This window comes from Ursus arctos, unplaced genomic scaffold, assembly GCF_023065955.2.
Source record: "Ursus arctos isolate Adak ecotype North America unplaced genomic scaffold, UrsArc2.0 scaffold_4, whole genome shotgun sequence".
NCBI classification, from domain to species: Eukaryota; Metazoa; Chordata; class Mammalia; order Carnivora; family Ursidae; genus Ursus; species Ursus arctos.
In genome coordinates, this window is record NW_026623056.1 from 21,428,522 (window position 1) to 21,444,194 (window position 15,673).

Here is a 15,673-nt window from a genome sequence, read left to right on the forward strand (position 1 = left end):
ACTGAACATGAGCTTCCTGGTGACCAATGGGAAAAAGAGAACTGAGGATTACATTACTCACGTGACTTGCTTAGGAGTCAGGGGAAACTGCAATAGATCAGTCCTCACAAAGATTGAAACTGAGCCTCAAGTTATCACAATCCCCTATAGAACTAAGATGATCTACCTATCATCTATCTATGAACTAAAAGAAAATAAATGCTCAGCAGGAGGAAAAAATATACAGAGATACAATAATTTTAGTACACAACATCAAACAATTCAAAATTACTAGTTAGGCCAGAAATATGATAAAATAATGAGGAGAGGGGGAAAAAACACTATAAAAATTTACCAACAGGTGAATCACATTAAAAAACAAAAAATTATTTTCCAAAACTGACAAAAGAAATTATCCACAAATTCAAAAAGCTGTATGTTTCTCAGTCAGGATAAGTATAAAAGACAAACAAACACCCTCAGACACATCAGAGGAAAACTACTAAAAAACAAACAAATAAAAATCAAAAAGAAAATTTTAAGAGCATCCAGAAAAATAGACACAGTTCTTTCAAAGAGGTAAAATACTGATTAGGTAGCTTAGCAGCGTAAATGATGAAAGCCAGAAGACAAGAGAATGGGGTTGTAAGTGTACTAAAAACAAAACTCACAATCTAAAATTTTATACCAAACAAAAATATCTTGCAAAAGTACATTAAAAATAGAGAAAATTTCAAATAAATAGTACAAAAATTCTTCGGCAGCAGACATGCACTAAAACTAACAGGTGTTCTTTGGGCAGAAGGAAACAATCTTAAACTGAAATGCAAAAAGGAAATTATCCCAAACAGAAATGTAAATAGGAGAAAATAATAAAATGAATATGAATAATATAAAACAATACCAGCAATATAAGGCAGGATTTAAAATATATCAAAATATTGACAATAATATTTAAAAAGGCTGAATGGGAAAAATAGAATTTAAGTGTCCTCAATTTCTTGCATTTTCTAGAAATGGACAAAACACAAATTTGAGTAGGCGCTAATAATTCAAAAGTTCACGTTGTGATTCCGAGGGTAAACAGTAAAAGAAGAGAAAAATAATGTATAACTCCTAAGTTAATACCTGGGAAAATGAAATGATAATTTTAAAAATGATTAATCAAAAAGAAGACAACTAAAGGGAAAAAAAGAACAGATGGGGCAAACAAAAAACAAATAGCAAGATGGTAGAGTTAAACTTAAAAATATCAGTGATAAATTGTCTGTAAACAAACTACATATTTCAGATCTGATAAAAATAAAAATGCACATTCAATTTATGAGTCACACCTTAAACATAAATATGTAGAGAGGTTAAAATAAGAGTGGAAAAAGATATAGTATGCAAATACTAGCCAAAATTTACCTACTCTTATTCTGTTACTATCAGACAAAGCAGGCTTTAAGGCAAAAAGCATTGTTAGAAATAATAAGAAATAAAATTTGTAACAATTATATATCTGTCTGTACCCAACAGCAGTAAGACTACACACGACAAACTATAAAACTACAGTCAATGTGAAAGATTTAAAACTTTCCCTTAACAACATAGAATAAGCAGACAAAAGTCAGTACAAATGGAGAAGTTTTGAACCATGTTATTAACAAATTTGATCTTAATATTTCAAAGTATTAAAATAATGTAGAGTGTGATTGCTAAAAGAATATACTACATAGTATCCTAGCCAAAAAAAAAGTAAAAATCTCAAATGTTTCCATATTAATTGATGTCCTTTTCACATAACTCATGGACTAAATGAATAAACCATGAAATAAATTACAAAATACTTTCATGGCATGCAAAAATGGCATATTAAAATTTGTAGTGTGCAGCTAAAACTGATAAAAGGAAAATTTTGGGCTTTACAGACATATAGTAGAAAAAACCAAAAGCTGTACATCATGATTTAAGTTTTCATCTTAGGATGCTAAGAAAATATCCATAAAAGGGGTTTTCCCAGGAATGCAAGACTGGTTGAAGATTAGACATTTAGTCAATGCAATTCATATTATACACAGAATAAATGAGAAAAGATTATCGTTTGAACACATGCAGAGATAACATTTGACAAATCCCACACCTATTCATGATAAAAACTTTCCTCATATTAGCAATAGAAGACAATTTCTTTAATTGGATGAAGGGCATCCAATGGAAAGAGATGACTTTATGGTAAAGGAGAAACTGACAAAACCGTACTGGTTATAAAAGATTTGAAGACAACTGTTGTGTTTTTGTTTTGTTTCTTTTGAGGCCAACTGAGCACTTCATTCACTTCAGTGGGAATACAAACTGGTGTAATCATTCAGGAACTCAACAGAGCAACAAGTTCAGGGAGATTTAAAATGATCATACCCTTTGACCGAGAATTTTCACATCCTAGAATCTACTAGCGAATCTTATCATGGATGTAGGTAAATATTTATGTGTAAGAAAGTTCACTGAATAATTTGTTTTTATTCATAGGACCATATATTGAACCTGAACTTTAAAACCATGGTAATTCAGGTTCCTTAACTTTCCCTTTAGAGAACATAATTTACCTCCACAATTATTTTGGGACTCAATTATTCCCTCCTCTTCCCACAAAGAGAAAGGAAAGGTGTACAACAATTCTTTTACCTGTCTTTAAAGTGACAAAGAAAGTTCCCGATGGGTGGCAAGACTGGTCGAAGGAGGCTCACAGCTCATAGGCGGATGAAAAACTACAACAAAAATATCTATACGTTTCAAAGAGTTTCAAAGAGGACCATCTTCCATGAAAGTAGAAGTAGCTTGGAGTAACTTGATCCAAGTTTTTGTACATTCAGTTCAGTAAAGCACTGATGGGGCAAGTGCTAACCAGAAGCTAAGCTCCACATTTTACCAGTTGGGCTTTCTCTGTTAACATTAGTGTCCTTTTCTCTCTACATGCTCTTGTGATCCCTTTGTCTCTCTTCTTTAGATTCTAGGCACTATCTCAACATAGTGGCTTACATTTTAACTAATGCTTTTCTTTCCACCATCTTAGGTTGCTTATAGATATGCATAGTCCATTAGCTAACTTTGTAATTTCATAATATCAAGCAATCTCTCTCTCTCTCTCTCTCTCACACACACACACACACACACACTAATTTTATAGCATTGTTAATTGGTTAATGTGAGGTGTAGGCTCAAAGAACCCAGAGAAGATCCTCCAAAGCGTGAGGATTTTTCTTGAGATCCTACTCTGAAATAAAAGCAACAACAAATGCTAGCAATCAAAATAGTCATTAAAGAGAGATTGGGGGGCGCCAGGGTAGCTCAGTTGTTAAGCATCTGCCTTCGGCTGAGGGCGTGATCCCAGGGTCCTGGGATCGAGCCCCGCATCGGGCTCCCTGCACTGCTGGGAGTTTGCTTCTTCCTCTCCCATTCCCCCTGCTTGTGTTCCCTCTCTTGCTGGCTGTCTCTCTCTCTGTCAAATAAATAAATAAAATCTTTAAAAAATAAATAAATAAATAAATAAAAATAAAAAAAATAAATAGATAAAAAATAGAGATTTATTTATTATATATTACTATATAATAGACTATTCTTCATCCAACAGTTATGTTCACAAGCAAAGACTGGGGGAAATTTCACTATTATGTATAGTACATGCTCAAAAATATTTGTCGATTTGTATTTCATGTAGCTTATAATATCATGTAGCTTATATCAAAAATATTGATATATATCAATATAATACTATCTATACAACCTATATGCTGATTTTTTCCCATTAATTGCCTTGAACATATCTGTGAACATTCTTTGAAAACATGACTGTTAAGTGACTATATGATATTTCAGTATATGTTAGTAAACAATTTTGGACTAACTATAATAAAATATATCATGTTGGTTCCAAGATAAAAATATAGCCAACATTTTTCCAGATTCTACCATATTGATAAATGTTATCACAGAAAATTTCTCTCAAGATTTACACATCCAACTCTATAGAAAAGAAAAGAGGAAGAAGAGGAAGAAAAGAAGAAGGAGGAGGAGGAGGAGGAGGAGGAGAAGAAGAAGAAGAAGAAGAAGAAGAAGAAGAAGAAGAAGAAGAAGAAGAAGAAGAAGAAGAAGAAGAAGAAGAAGAAGAAGAAGAAGAAGAAGGAGGAGAAGGAGAAGGAGGAGGAGAGGGGGAGGAGGAGGAAGGAAGGAAGGAAGGAAGGAAGGAAGGAAGGAAGGAAGGGAGGGAGGGAGGGAGGGAGGAAGGAAGGAACCCACTGGGAAGCAAATCTCTAATTCTCTAAGGCCGCCAAAGAAGACTCCACTGTGTCTACTATAAAATAACAATATTTGCACAGAATGAATTGTATAGAATTAGTTTGCAACACCCTTTTCTACTGAGTATATCATTTGAAATTTACAATAACCTTGTTACATTGGCATGGCAGGAATTAATCCCATTTTAGAAATGAAAATACTGAGATCAGAGAAGTTAAGTGACTTACCCAAATCATACAGGTAATTAATGGTGGAAACATGGCTCAATTCCTCTGACAATAAATTCAATGTTTTTTTCACTATCTCTTCTGATCTGCCATGGTACTGTTCTTTAATAAACAAAAAACGTCATTAATGGTTTTGCATAAGAAACATAAAGTATTTCTTGATTATAAATAGCCATTACTTGTACATCAATATGAAGGCTTATTTTGGTTTTGTTGCAGTTCTGGTTTTTACCAGTTTGTCTATCTGATCCTCAGACATATTGAAATTCTAGGGGGAATATTTCTAATGCCTCAACAGTCAGATTTTGAGGAGTGTTCTTCTAGGTTCTTGCTTTACAACAGAAGTGCAATAGAATTACAATAGAAAAGTCCTAACAGATTGCTAAAACTTACTCTAAATCCCAGTGTGAGGAATCCCTAGATTGCCATTGGGACAATGGGTAGCTCTGTTTGAAAATTACACTGTGCAATGTTTCTTTAGCTTCCACGGATATAAGAATCACTGTAAAGAACTTTAAAATGCAGATTCAAATGTACCATCTCTGATGGACCATATCAGAGTCTCTTGGGTTTGTGTTTAGAATCTACATTTTTTTAAAAGATTTTTCTTTATTTATTTGAGAGAGAGTGAGAGTGAGAGAGAGCACAGAGGGAGAGGGAAAAGCAGACTCGCTGCTGAGCAGGGAGCCCAATGCAGGGCTCTATCCCAGGACCCTGAGATCATGACCTGAGCCAAAGGTAGACATTCAACTGACTATGCCACCCAGACGCCCCTAAAATCTATATTTTAACAAGATCTCCAGACGGATTTAACACAGGGACTCATTAGAAACAGTTCTCTGCTAGATTTCTTTTTTGAATATGGAATGTTTGACAAAACAGTAAAAAGGCTTCTGAGTTTGAGTATTCTCCCACAAAGAATAACTTTCATATAATCGTGTCCTTTTCAGCATGAACACCGCTAACTCTTGTCCATCATTCTCCCCCAGGAGAGCATTAGCTATTAAATAGAAAACAGTGTCAACCTAGAATGAAGATGTTGGCGCTGACTAGTTGTGTGACCTTGATACATTCGGTAAAACGAAGGGAATAATCTACCTGGACCAGAGCACACAGTGGTTATAGCAATGAGATTGGATAGTAGAGGTGAGAAGGCTTTGAAAACCAGTTCCTACAATGAAAGGGTATTCATTAAATTAGTTCTCAAACTCTGCTTCATATTAGAACGTGGGGAATCTTTCAGTTTCTGATGCCAAGGCATTAGTAATTTTTTGAAACTCCACAGTAGATTTCAAAGTGCAGCCAAGTTTAAGAAGAGTGGATTAGACCAATCTTTGCATTTTTACCTTCTTGAATGGTTCAAATTCATTAGAAATTACCAAGCATTGATAAATTACTGTTATAAAATCAATTCATCCGATTCTTGGGATCAACTCTGCTCTCACCACAAATCAGCAATGTTTTATGATGGGCACGGGCACAGCTGCCAAACAAGCCATTTTCTTATTGTCCCTTATCATCGTTTTAGGTACTGACTGAAGATGGATTAAGGAAATTGGCAACCAAGTCAGGGGAGTCTCAGGAAAACAACCGCCATACTGTATATTGCCACAGGGAAAAGATCAACCCTTCATTTCTGGGAATGCTTAGTCACAAACCACATGTCATCAGCCTTACCAACCGCTCAGTTCCATTTCCCTTTAGGTGAGACTGAGTCACTTTTCTAGAACGATGACAACAGTAGAAGACGGTGGAAAGAAGAAATGTGTTACCAACACAGGGATAAGGATAGCTTATCTCACTTAATTTATTCAACGTTCATGCCTCTGGGTACAATTAGTTCAGAAAACCATTAAATTATTCAGGCACCAGCATAGATAAGGTCTTTTACCTCATAAAAGATTCATTTAAGTTTAGGGAGGCAATGGTTTGTTTCTGATAGAGATCAACACATAATCCCCAACCCTATCTTGAAATTAAGAAGAAGTGCCATGTGACTGAGGGAGCATGTCCAACCAGAATGACCTGGCAGGAGAATTGATCACTCTCAGCCTTCTGATAGTTTCAAAGAATTAGGACTTGCAGCATTGCTCCAACTTTCTCCATATTTACCTGCACCAGAACATCAACTTTACAATCGTCTCCTCTCACGGTTCTGGCAGCTTGGAACCATCCCCAAACCCTCTACCACCACCACGATCACCACCGCCGCCACCACCAGTAGCTCTCATTCTAACATCACAAAATGGCTGCTCTCTTTTCCATATTCTCTTAAAATTTAGTTCCAACTAGGAATGCGATGAAGTACAGTTGAATGCACTCTTAATCCAGCTATCTAACTGTTAGTAGTTTACATATTGTTTCTGAGTCTCATTTTCCTCATCTGTAACATGGAGCTGACAATTATGATTCAATGAGGTGTTGGGAGCCTTCAATGTCACGCTGAAGTGAAGGGACCACTTTCTACACTATAAACCTGTTACAAATGAGATGATTATTACCATTATCAAGACACTCAGATAGATGCCCAAGGACTTTCTCTCTTCCTTTGGAATATTACCCCTTCATCTTATCTCCTAAAGGGGTCCCAGTGTGTCGGGATCTGAAACAGAATGCCTCCTGTGTTTGAAACTCTACGGTCCCTTTTGTGCAAGGTGAAGTTAGTATGACTCAACAAGAACATTGGATAATATCAGAAGATCTGAGGTTTACTCTTGGTTGTTACTAGTAATTTAAGTTTCTGAATTCCTATTTTCTCACCTGTGAAAATGGGGAATAAAAGATCTATCTGAAAGACTTGTTTTAGGATTTACATGGGAAATGTACATGAAAGTGCTTATAAGTCATTTTTTAAAACTATGCGAACATCAGATGATGATGCAGGGTGATGGTTCTTAAACTTTCTGACGCTGGTTGAGAATGCCCAGACCAATCTCTGAGATACTCATTTAAACTATTTGGGTTTGGGTGATTATAATATTGAGGTTTTAGGACCCAGATATGGGGAAGTGTAGAGACAAAGTGAATGATCCTTGAATAGTCCCAAAGCCACCTCTACAGATTCACACGCATGCCTTTTACTTCATCAAGGATCTGGCTTTCTGCTTCCTCCCCTGCTTCCAAGACACACTTCGCATTCTCCAACATCTCTCTTAATCTCGTCTTCCCTGGCATTACTTCTTTTCACTCCCTGAAAGTAATTTTTAACACAGCTTTTTTTTCCTTCTCTTTCCACACTTTTTTTTAATTAGAGATGCTTACTTAGTTTCATAGCTTTGCCTAACATGCATTTATTAAGAATATATCAGCCAACCCTTGTGCTTTACATAAGTAACTTCTAAATCTCTATCCTTAGTATTTTAATTTCTCTTCTACTCTCACAATTTAAATTCCGTGGTAGACATCTCAAATTCCTATAAGCACTAAAATAAATAAATAAGCAAACAAACAAAAAACATAAAACAACCCTTAGCATGCCCCACCTGACTCTTCTCCCACATTGACTTTTTTCACCTCTTGCTCTTCTGTTAGTGGTCCTACAACTTTCCAGGCTGTAAATGCATTTTTAATTTAAGTGGTGGCCAAATTTTGACAATGTCTCCTCCATGATATTTCTCAGACACGTTCTCTCCTCTGCACCTCCCCTGACGAACAATTTAATTTCTACCATCAGTCCCTCTCCCCCAGATTACTGCAGTGGTGCACTTAGACCTCCCCGATTTCAGACTCTTGATCTTATTCATCCTACTCACGTGTTGTCAGGGCACCATTCTCAGCAAACCAGGGACAGAAGGATGGTGATTTGATTTGCTGATATATTCTTGAAAGTTCTTGCATCTGTGCTCATGAATGCTAACTACCTTTTGATATATAGATTCGTAACTGCAGTTGTAACTGTATCGTGAAATTATTTCAAGTAGTGTGCAACTCATTGTGGATGTATTTATCCACTAGCCTATGAATAACTCAGGAGCATTAACTCTCATGTTTGTTTTTGTGTTATTCCAGAATGCAGCAAACTGATTGACAGACAGTAATATATGAATAAAAGTTCATTCAGTCAGTTGACCAATTAAATGATCAATTGTATTATAATTAAGTACATTTAGACCTCAGGTACCTTACGCCTGGAACTGGATTAGCTAATGGGGACTAAAGGTAAATAAACCTAGATTCTGTCTTAATGGGCATTGCTTGATATTATATGAGTCATAATGACTTAGAATTGTTATAAATATGATAAGTACCTTAATTTCAGAGTATTGGTAAATGTAAAAATGGACCAATCAGCAAAATCCTTGTTTGAAAGCTAATTCTCCAGAATGAAAAATAAGTTTTCCAGCAGATATTCAGGGTATTCAAATAGCACAATTTATAAGTGAAATATTTACCTAGCGCACAAATAAAAGGGTTGAAAAGTGCAGCTTGTGGGGACAGTGAGTGTGGGATTTTTCTTTACTTCTATAATCACTCATTTTAATTTAGTTCTTTCCCAATTTCCCCATTTCACCACCGACATTGATCTAAACACCATAGTAAACAATGACATGGATACTCACAATATGAGTAAAGGTCTGGTAAGAAGTGGTTGCATTAGCAAAGGTACGACAAATGTCTATTGTGGGCTTTTCTATTCAAGGGCAACAAAGAACCTTGTCACAGGACTCTGAAGCATAGAGGCAGAAAGAAAGTAGTTATTTAAGAATTAAAAAGGTATTGGGTGGGGTTAGTTGTTCATAAAGATATTCCTTCATTCAGGATGTCATTTACTGAACAAATGTTTACCAACTCTTGGTATGTGCTGGGCTCTATGCTAAGTACATCAGAGAAGAAGAAACCATGGTTTTCATGCCTTCAAGGACACACAGTCAATGGAAAAAGGTAGGTATGCACATAGATAACTAACAGGGTCTAGCGTAACATAGGTGCTCTTTCAATATTTACTTACTGAGCATCCGTCTCTTGCCAGATACTGTTCTAGGTGCTTGGGATATAGCACTGAACCAAACAGACAATAGTCCCTGCCTCCAAATTACTTCTATTCTAATAGGGGAAGAATTTAAGGGTACTGAGAGAGAAAGAGAAATTCTAATACAGATAAAAAGTTACTAGCATCCTAGGAATGATTGAGTCATTACACTGGATTAAGGAGAGTCAAGGAAGGTGAGCCGTAAGTTACAGTCCCAATTTATGTTGTTCTCTCTTCTTTTTTGGAGATTCAAAAGAAATGCAGTTCAAGCAGAAAAGAACAGGTGAGTCACAGTCTTCAGTGAGGCAGGCGGGCGCGTGTGTACTGGATTGTCAAGCCTTTATTATGGCTGGGTGGGTTGGGTATGTGGCTGGGAATATGGAGACATAAGTTGGAGAGTTACATGAGAGTCTAGGGACTTGAAGAGCTGACTATGTAGCTGGGATTTTGTCTTAAAGGCAGAAGAAAGCTAGCGGAGATTTTAAAATAGGAGGGTGGTGTTTTCAGAAAAATGGATGTGGTAGTGTCACTGAGGACAAGAGAAAGGGACTGGAAGCCAAGACATCTTTCTGTTAATTTAAAATAGTGAATAAATGTGCATGTGGACCTATTTTAGTCTAAGAACTGAAGCTGATGTTTGTCTCCATGGGCCATGCATCAAAGTTTGTGAGCTTGGAGAAGGCACCTATTGGTGCCTTCTACTAGAGAAGAATATTCTAGAAAGCCATCACTGCCTCTTATGGCACTTATAAAATTCCAGAGGAGGTTCTACCCTAGGGAACCTAGGGAACCTAGGGAAAACTTTCTCTAGGGACTCAAATAACAGTCATTCAGGAGGATGATTTCAAAGTCCCCCCCGTCTGCCGAGTCATGGGTGGCTATGGGTCCACGCTCAGAACGGTGTATGAAAATGATGACTCTACCTCCCTGCTCTTATCTGCCTCTATGAAAAGGGAGGGCATTTTGGTCTCCCAAGTATCTAGCTCCTTTTCATCTCAGCAGTTATTCCTGCGCCTTATTATTATTATTTTAAATCTCTTTAAGCTGAAAAGATAAGAAGGAAGCATGGGGAAGGAGTAGAAGATACCACAGCTTTGCTCGTGATAGTTACTGTTAAGAGAGGGAGAGAAATGGAGAGGAAGTAATACAGACAAGGTAGTGACAGGCATATAACTGTCTCCCAAAGGTGCCAAACAGGAAAGTTGACACCTCCTTACATACCCAAGGCCAGGGTAAGTTGGGAAATAGGAAAAACAAAAACAAAGCAAAGATAAAACACAAGGAATAACATTAAAAAATACACAAACACGCAGATGGCTGTTGAGTTGTTCCCAGCCAGCTTAGTATAAAACTGTACCAAATAATTGAGTTGGCAGATGGAGTGGAAGAATGACCCCAAGCCAGCTTAGGCTCAGCCTCTGACACAGCCTTGAAGATAGAGCTCCTGGAGCCTGGAGTGAAAGATCTGGGGCTTTCTTTTTTTTTTTTTTAAGGGTGCCTTTTATTGCTCAACTCTGACCTTTCCCCCCCTTTCTTTCTCTCAATTCACTGGACTACTTTGGGAGTACCAAACTTCCTATGGGTTTTAGGCACAGAGAAACTGCCGTGACAGTTTTAGAGAATGACATGACTGTGGAGAGCTCTAGAATATTTGGGAAATGATATTAATTTTCAAAAGCTGGATCATTTACTCTGCCTTAGTTGGTCCTATTTACTTAGGCACACTTGTCTTTCTGGAATGCTTTTCACTGTGTGGTGAACTCCTAGTCACTCTTCAAGACCCGGTTGGGATTTAACTCCCCTGTGAAGCTTTCATTTGCCCTCTCAGCCTAAAGGTACTCCTGATTTTGTAATTTCATGGCTCTTGTATATATTTTCATTTCTAGAAATTATAAGGCATTTCGTATTTAGTATCTATCTTTCCCTCTAACTAGACCTGAGGGCTAGGGCTATCTGATTCATCTTTGTTTTCCCCACAGCAAATAACACAGCCCTTGATACATTAGGGGCAGACAATATACACTAATAAAATAGCAAATGCATAATTGGGTTTATTGATCTCTTCCCTTCTCTCCCTGTCACTATACGTGTAACCACTACTTTCTAGAGTCCTTTGAGGACCCGCCACTCCCGTGCACCGACTTTGTGGCTCGTCCCGTGGGAATCCGCCCAGCCTTTGCCATGTAGATCTTCCCTTTTTTTCTTTTTGGCTGGAGAGTGATCAGACCTGGGTGTTGGAAGTCAGCTTTACCACTGAGTCACAGTGCCTCTGGGCACTGTGGTTCTACTCCGTGTGAAAGGTCTTTCTGCAGCATTCTTGCGAGGTGAGCTTTCTAATTAGCCTTCCCTTATAAGGTGCCAGAGGGGACGATTGGTCAGCATTGGGCCCAAAGATGGGGAAACAGTGGCCAACAGACTTTGCCTAAGGCTCTTGGGTGGGCTGAAGCCTCACAGTTAACATGTGGTGAGAATGGAATGACTCAGTGTTCTATTTCCCACCCTGGGTGTCCTTATCCACCAGCTCTCTTCATTCCACCAGGCCTGAACCTCAGGAACAAGAGTGACGTGAGTCTATGACTGAGCTACTGGCTACATTCTGCATTGGTACAAAGACACACAGGTTACGTGATTTGTCTGTAAATGGCTAGAAGGGTATAGGATGCTTCATTGAATCCCCTAGATTTCTTGCTCGGGACTTCTCCGCAGGCAGAGGGTACCTTGAGACCTAAGAATTTATAGAATGGTAGAGAAATGGTAGAGAAACTGAACAGCAACAACACTTTTGCACATTATGCCTTTTGACTATTTAAAAGACTTATGTTCCACTGTATACAGCCTTATGCAATACAAAGTTTAAATATGATCTCTTTATGGGGTGCCTGGGTGGCTCAGGAGTTAAGTGTCTGACTTCGGCCCAGGGCGTGATCCCACCGTTCTGGGATCGAGCCCTGCATCAGGCTCCTCCGCTGGAAGCCTGCTTCTTCCTCTCCCACTCCCCCTGCTTGTGTTCCCTCTCTCGCTGGCTATCTCTCTCTCTGTCAAATAAATAAAATCTTTAAAAAATAAAAAAATAAATATGATCTCTTTAGGATAAAATTAATAAGTACTTTTGTGTTAAAAATTGGAAAACATGAAAAGAAAAAAGTTTACTTATAATCCTACCATTTAAAAATAACTACTGTTGGTTTTAGGATTTTCTGCTTTACATATTTTTAGCATAGTTCTTCATAGTATAAGAAAAGGTGATGGGTAGTAAGGAGGGCACGTATTGCAGGGTGCACTGGGTGTTATATGCAACTAATGAATCATCGAACTTTACATCAGAAACCAGGCATGTACTGTATGGTGACTAACATAATATAATAAAAAACATTAAAATAAAAAAAATAAAAATAAAGAAAAGGATAATTATAATCCTTAACTTATGGGTTACAGGAACTAAGACTGTAAGGTGCCTGGAAGAGTGGTTTAAGAATGGAAAGATTTGGGGCACCTGGGTGGCACAGCGGTTGAGCGTCTGCCTTCGGCTCAGGGCGTGATCCCGGCGTTCTGGGATCGAGTCCCACATCAGGCTCCTCCCCTGGGAGCCTGCTTCTTCCTCTCCCACTCCCCCTGCTTGTGTTCCCTCTCTCGCTGGCTGTCTCTCTCTGTCGAATAAATAAATAAAATCTTTAAAAAAAAAAAAAAGAATGGAAAGATTAAATAGTCTGATCATTTACAATGTGATTCTGGCTACAACTTAAAATTTCTATTGATCCTCAGTTTTTTCCCCTAAAGAACATAAGAGAATTCAAAGCCAATGTCAGCACTAGCTCAAAGCCCTGAGATGAAAGCTGATCTTTAAATTCCAAGTATTAGTGTGATGGAAAATTCATGTACATTTAATGGGCAAAGACACCAGCTAAATTAACCTTTAATTTTAGACATGCTGCCAGAATTCCTATGAATTAAGGGACTGTTTTATGAATTATTTACCTGATCCATGTCTCTTTCCACTTGACCCCAAATTTCACAGTCTAGAAGGGAAAGGTTGGGGTGGGGGTGGGAAGGTAGCTCAAAAGACAGTGAACCGAGTGGCTAGGTTATCATTTTGATCCAGGAAATAGCCAATGAATGGATCGTGACATCAACCAGCCATGCACTAATAGTTAGCTATAGCATAAAAGGTAGTTTTCTACTTTCAAATGACCTCACATCTCATGATTTGAACACCCATATTATGTGGGGCTCACATCCTCTCCTCTGGTGCCCAGGTATCCCGACAAGGGAACTCCACTTGTTATAGGCAGAGTTTGGAGGAGACGGGACGATGTCCACTTGTGGTCAGAGGAATGGCAGCCACCTGCAGTACATACATCTCCAGACTGGGAAAGTGGCTGAAGTAGGAAAAGGAAAGCGTTCTGGTTCTCGTCTTTTCATCACTGTTCTGTAATCTCTTGAGATTTCCTTTTCTTTCTTTCTTTCTTTCTTTCGTTCTTTCTTTTCTTTTCTTTTCTTTTCTTTTCTTTTCTTTTCTTTTTCCATGTGTTTATTTTGCTTAGAAGTTTCCTTCTATTCGGGAAGGAACTTTGATCGGGGGGTGGGGAGGGTAGAAGAACCAGAATAGGATGTGGAAGAAAAGGGCCCAAGCCGACAGCATTGGCTTAGTCCTGGGCTCCGGGCTCAGAGAGAGAGAAAACTTTCCTATCTACTACTTGGTGTAGAACCGAGTTTAAGGTGAAAAACAACAGGCTCGCAGGGCAGAAGTTCCATCCAGGAATGAAGACGGGGCATGAGCTGGGGCATTCTTCATAGCGCATCATGTTGTGAATTGCCAGCAAACGGCAGAGAACATCTCAGGTCTGTAATTTACAAAGATACCCAAACACTGGTGTTTAAACCAAACTCTGTGGAGGAACGGTGATGACGATGGTGGGAGTGACTGTAATTACTGCTATCCTATCCAGTGTTTTCTGTATGCCATTTGACAGGCATCATCCCTTCTACAACTCTGTAAGATCAGTCTTGGCGTCTTCACTTGCCCAGATGAGAAAGATGTTGTCCATACAGAAGGTGAACCAATCTCCCAAGATCACCCAGGTCCTTAAGAACTGGGCCAGAAAATGGGGTTTTCACAGCCTGTGAACTTTCTTTCATTATTTGCTGTACCAGTTTTGGGTGAGAGCCTTGCATTTGGTCCATTGTCTCTGCAGCAGCCCCTCTGCAGACAATGCAGGATGCAAAGCCCGGGGTCTCTGGAGACTTCCGCACCGCAAGTGTCAGGGCTCCAGACCTGCAAGGCCCTCAGGAGCAGATCCAGCTTCATCAGGTGGCAGAGCTGGGGGACATGGGGCAGCCCAGGCCGCAGCCTGAAGGAGAGCATGTGCCCGTGTCAATGGCAGATTATTTCCTGAGGGGTCCTCGGAGCAGAGGGGAGGGGGAAAGGCAGGGGCGGGGCGTCAGACTGCCTGCTGGGAAGAAGGGCTGCGGGGGCAGGGGCAGCAGGGCCTGGGTGGGATGCCGGAGGCCTAGGGCTATTTCCTGTCTGTGTCAGGGCAGATCAGAGCTCACTGATCTGCCTTCAGCCCCAAACAAGTACTTGTTTTATTATTATTTAGAAAAGAGATTACCTTTAGACAAAAGTGGCACCAATATCCTGCCACCCTGATTAAAAGCAGGATGAAGATGAAATGATTTCTCTATCCCTTCTGTCCCATGAAGCCGTCTCGCCCGCCCCCCCCCAGGGAAATGGCCCTCTCCCAGCGGCAGTCCCACTCGCCACTTCTGAAGCTGCCTCTGAACCTGTTTGCTTTCAGCGCTGCAGGGAGATGGGGGCCGGTCCGCTGGAGCTGAGACCCTGGCTGGCTTCCCAGGGGTGCGATGGGGGGGGGGGGGCGGAACTCGACAGTTAATTACATCAGCCCAATTAGCGGTGGTACCCACCTTGTGCCAGCAGGGCTCACCTGCCGCCCTACCCCTGTCTGAAAAAGGGCCCCACCGGGCCTTGGTGGGGAAGCTGGTGAATTGAGAGGTAAATGTTGAGCAGTGACCTCCTCTCAGAGCCCTCTTGTCCTAGAGAGAAGTGAGGGAACTGGGAGCAGACCAACCTCTTGCCATAAGCGGCCAGCCCGTCCTAATGGTTTTCAGGTCAGTGCGTTGGGTCGGAACACAGTCTTCCCTCAGCACCTCGTGAATGATCAGAGGTGGAGCTCTATCAGATTCTGTCTTGGGTAACGAGGCT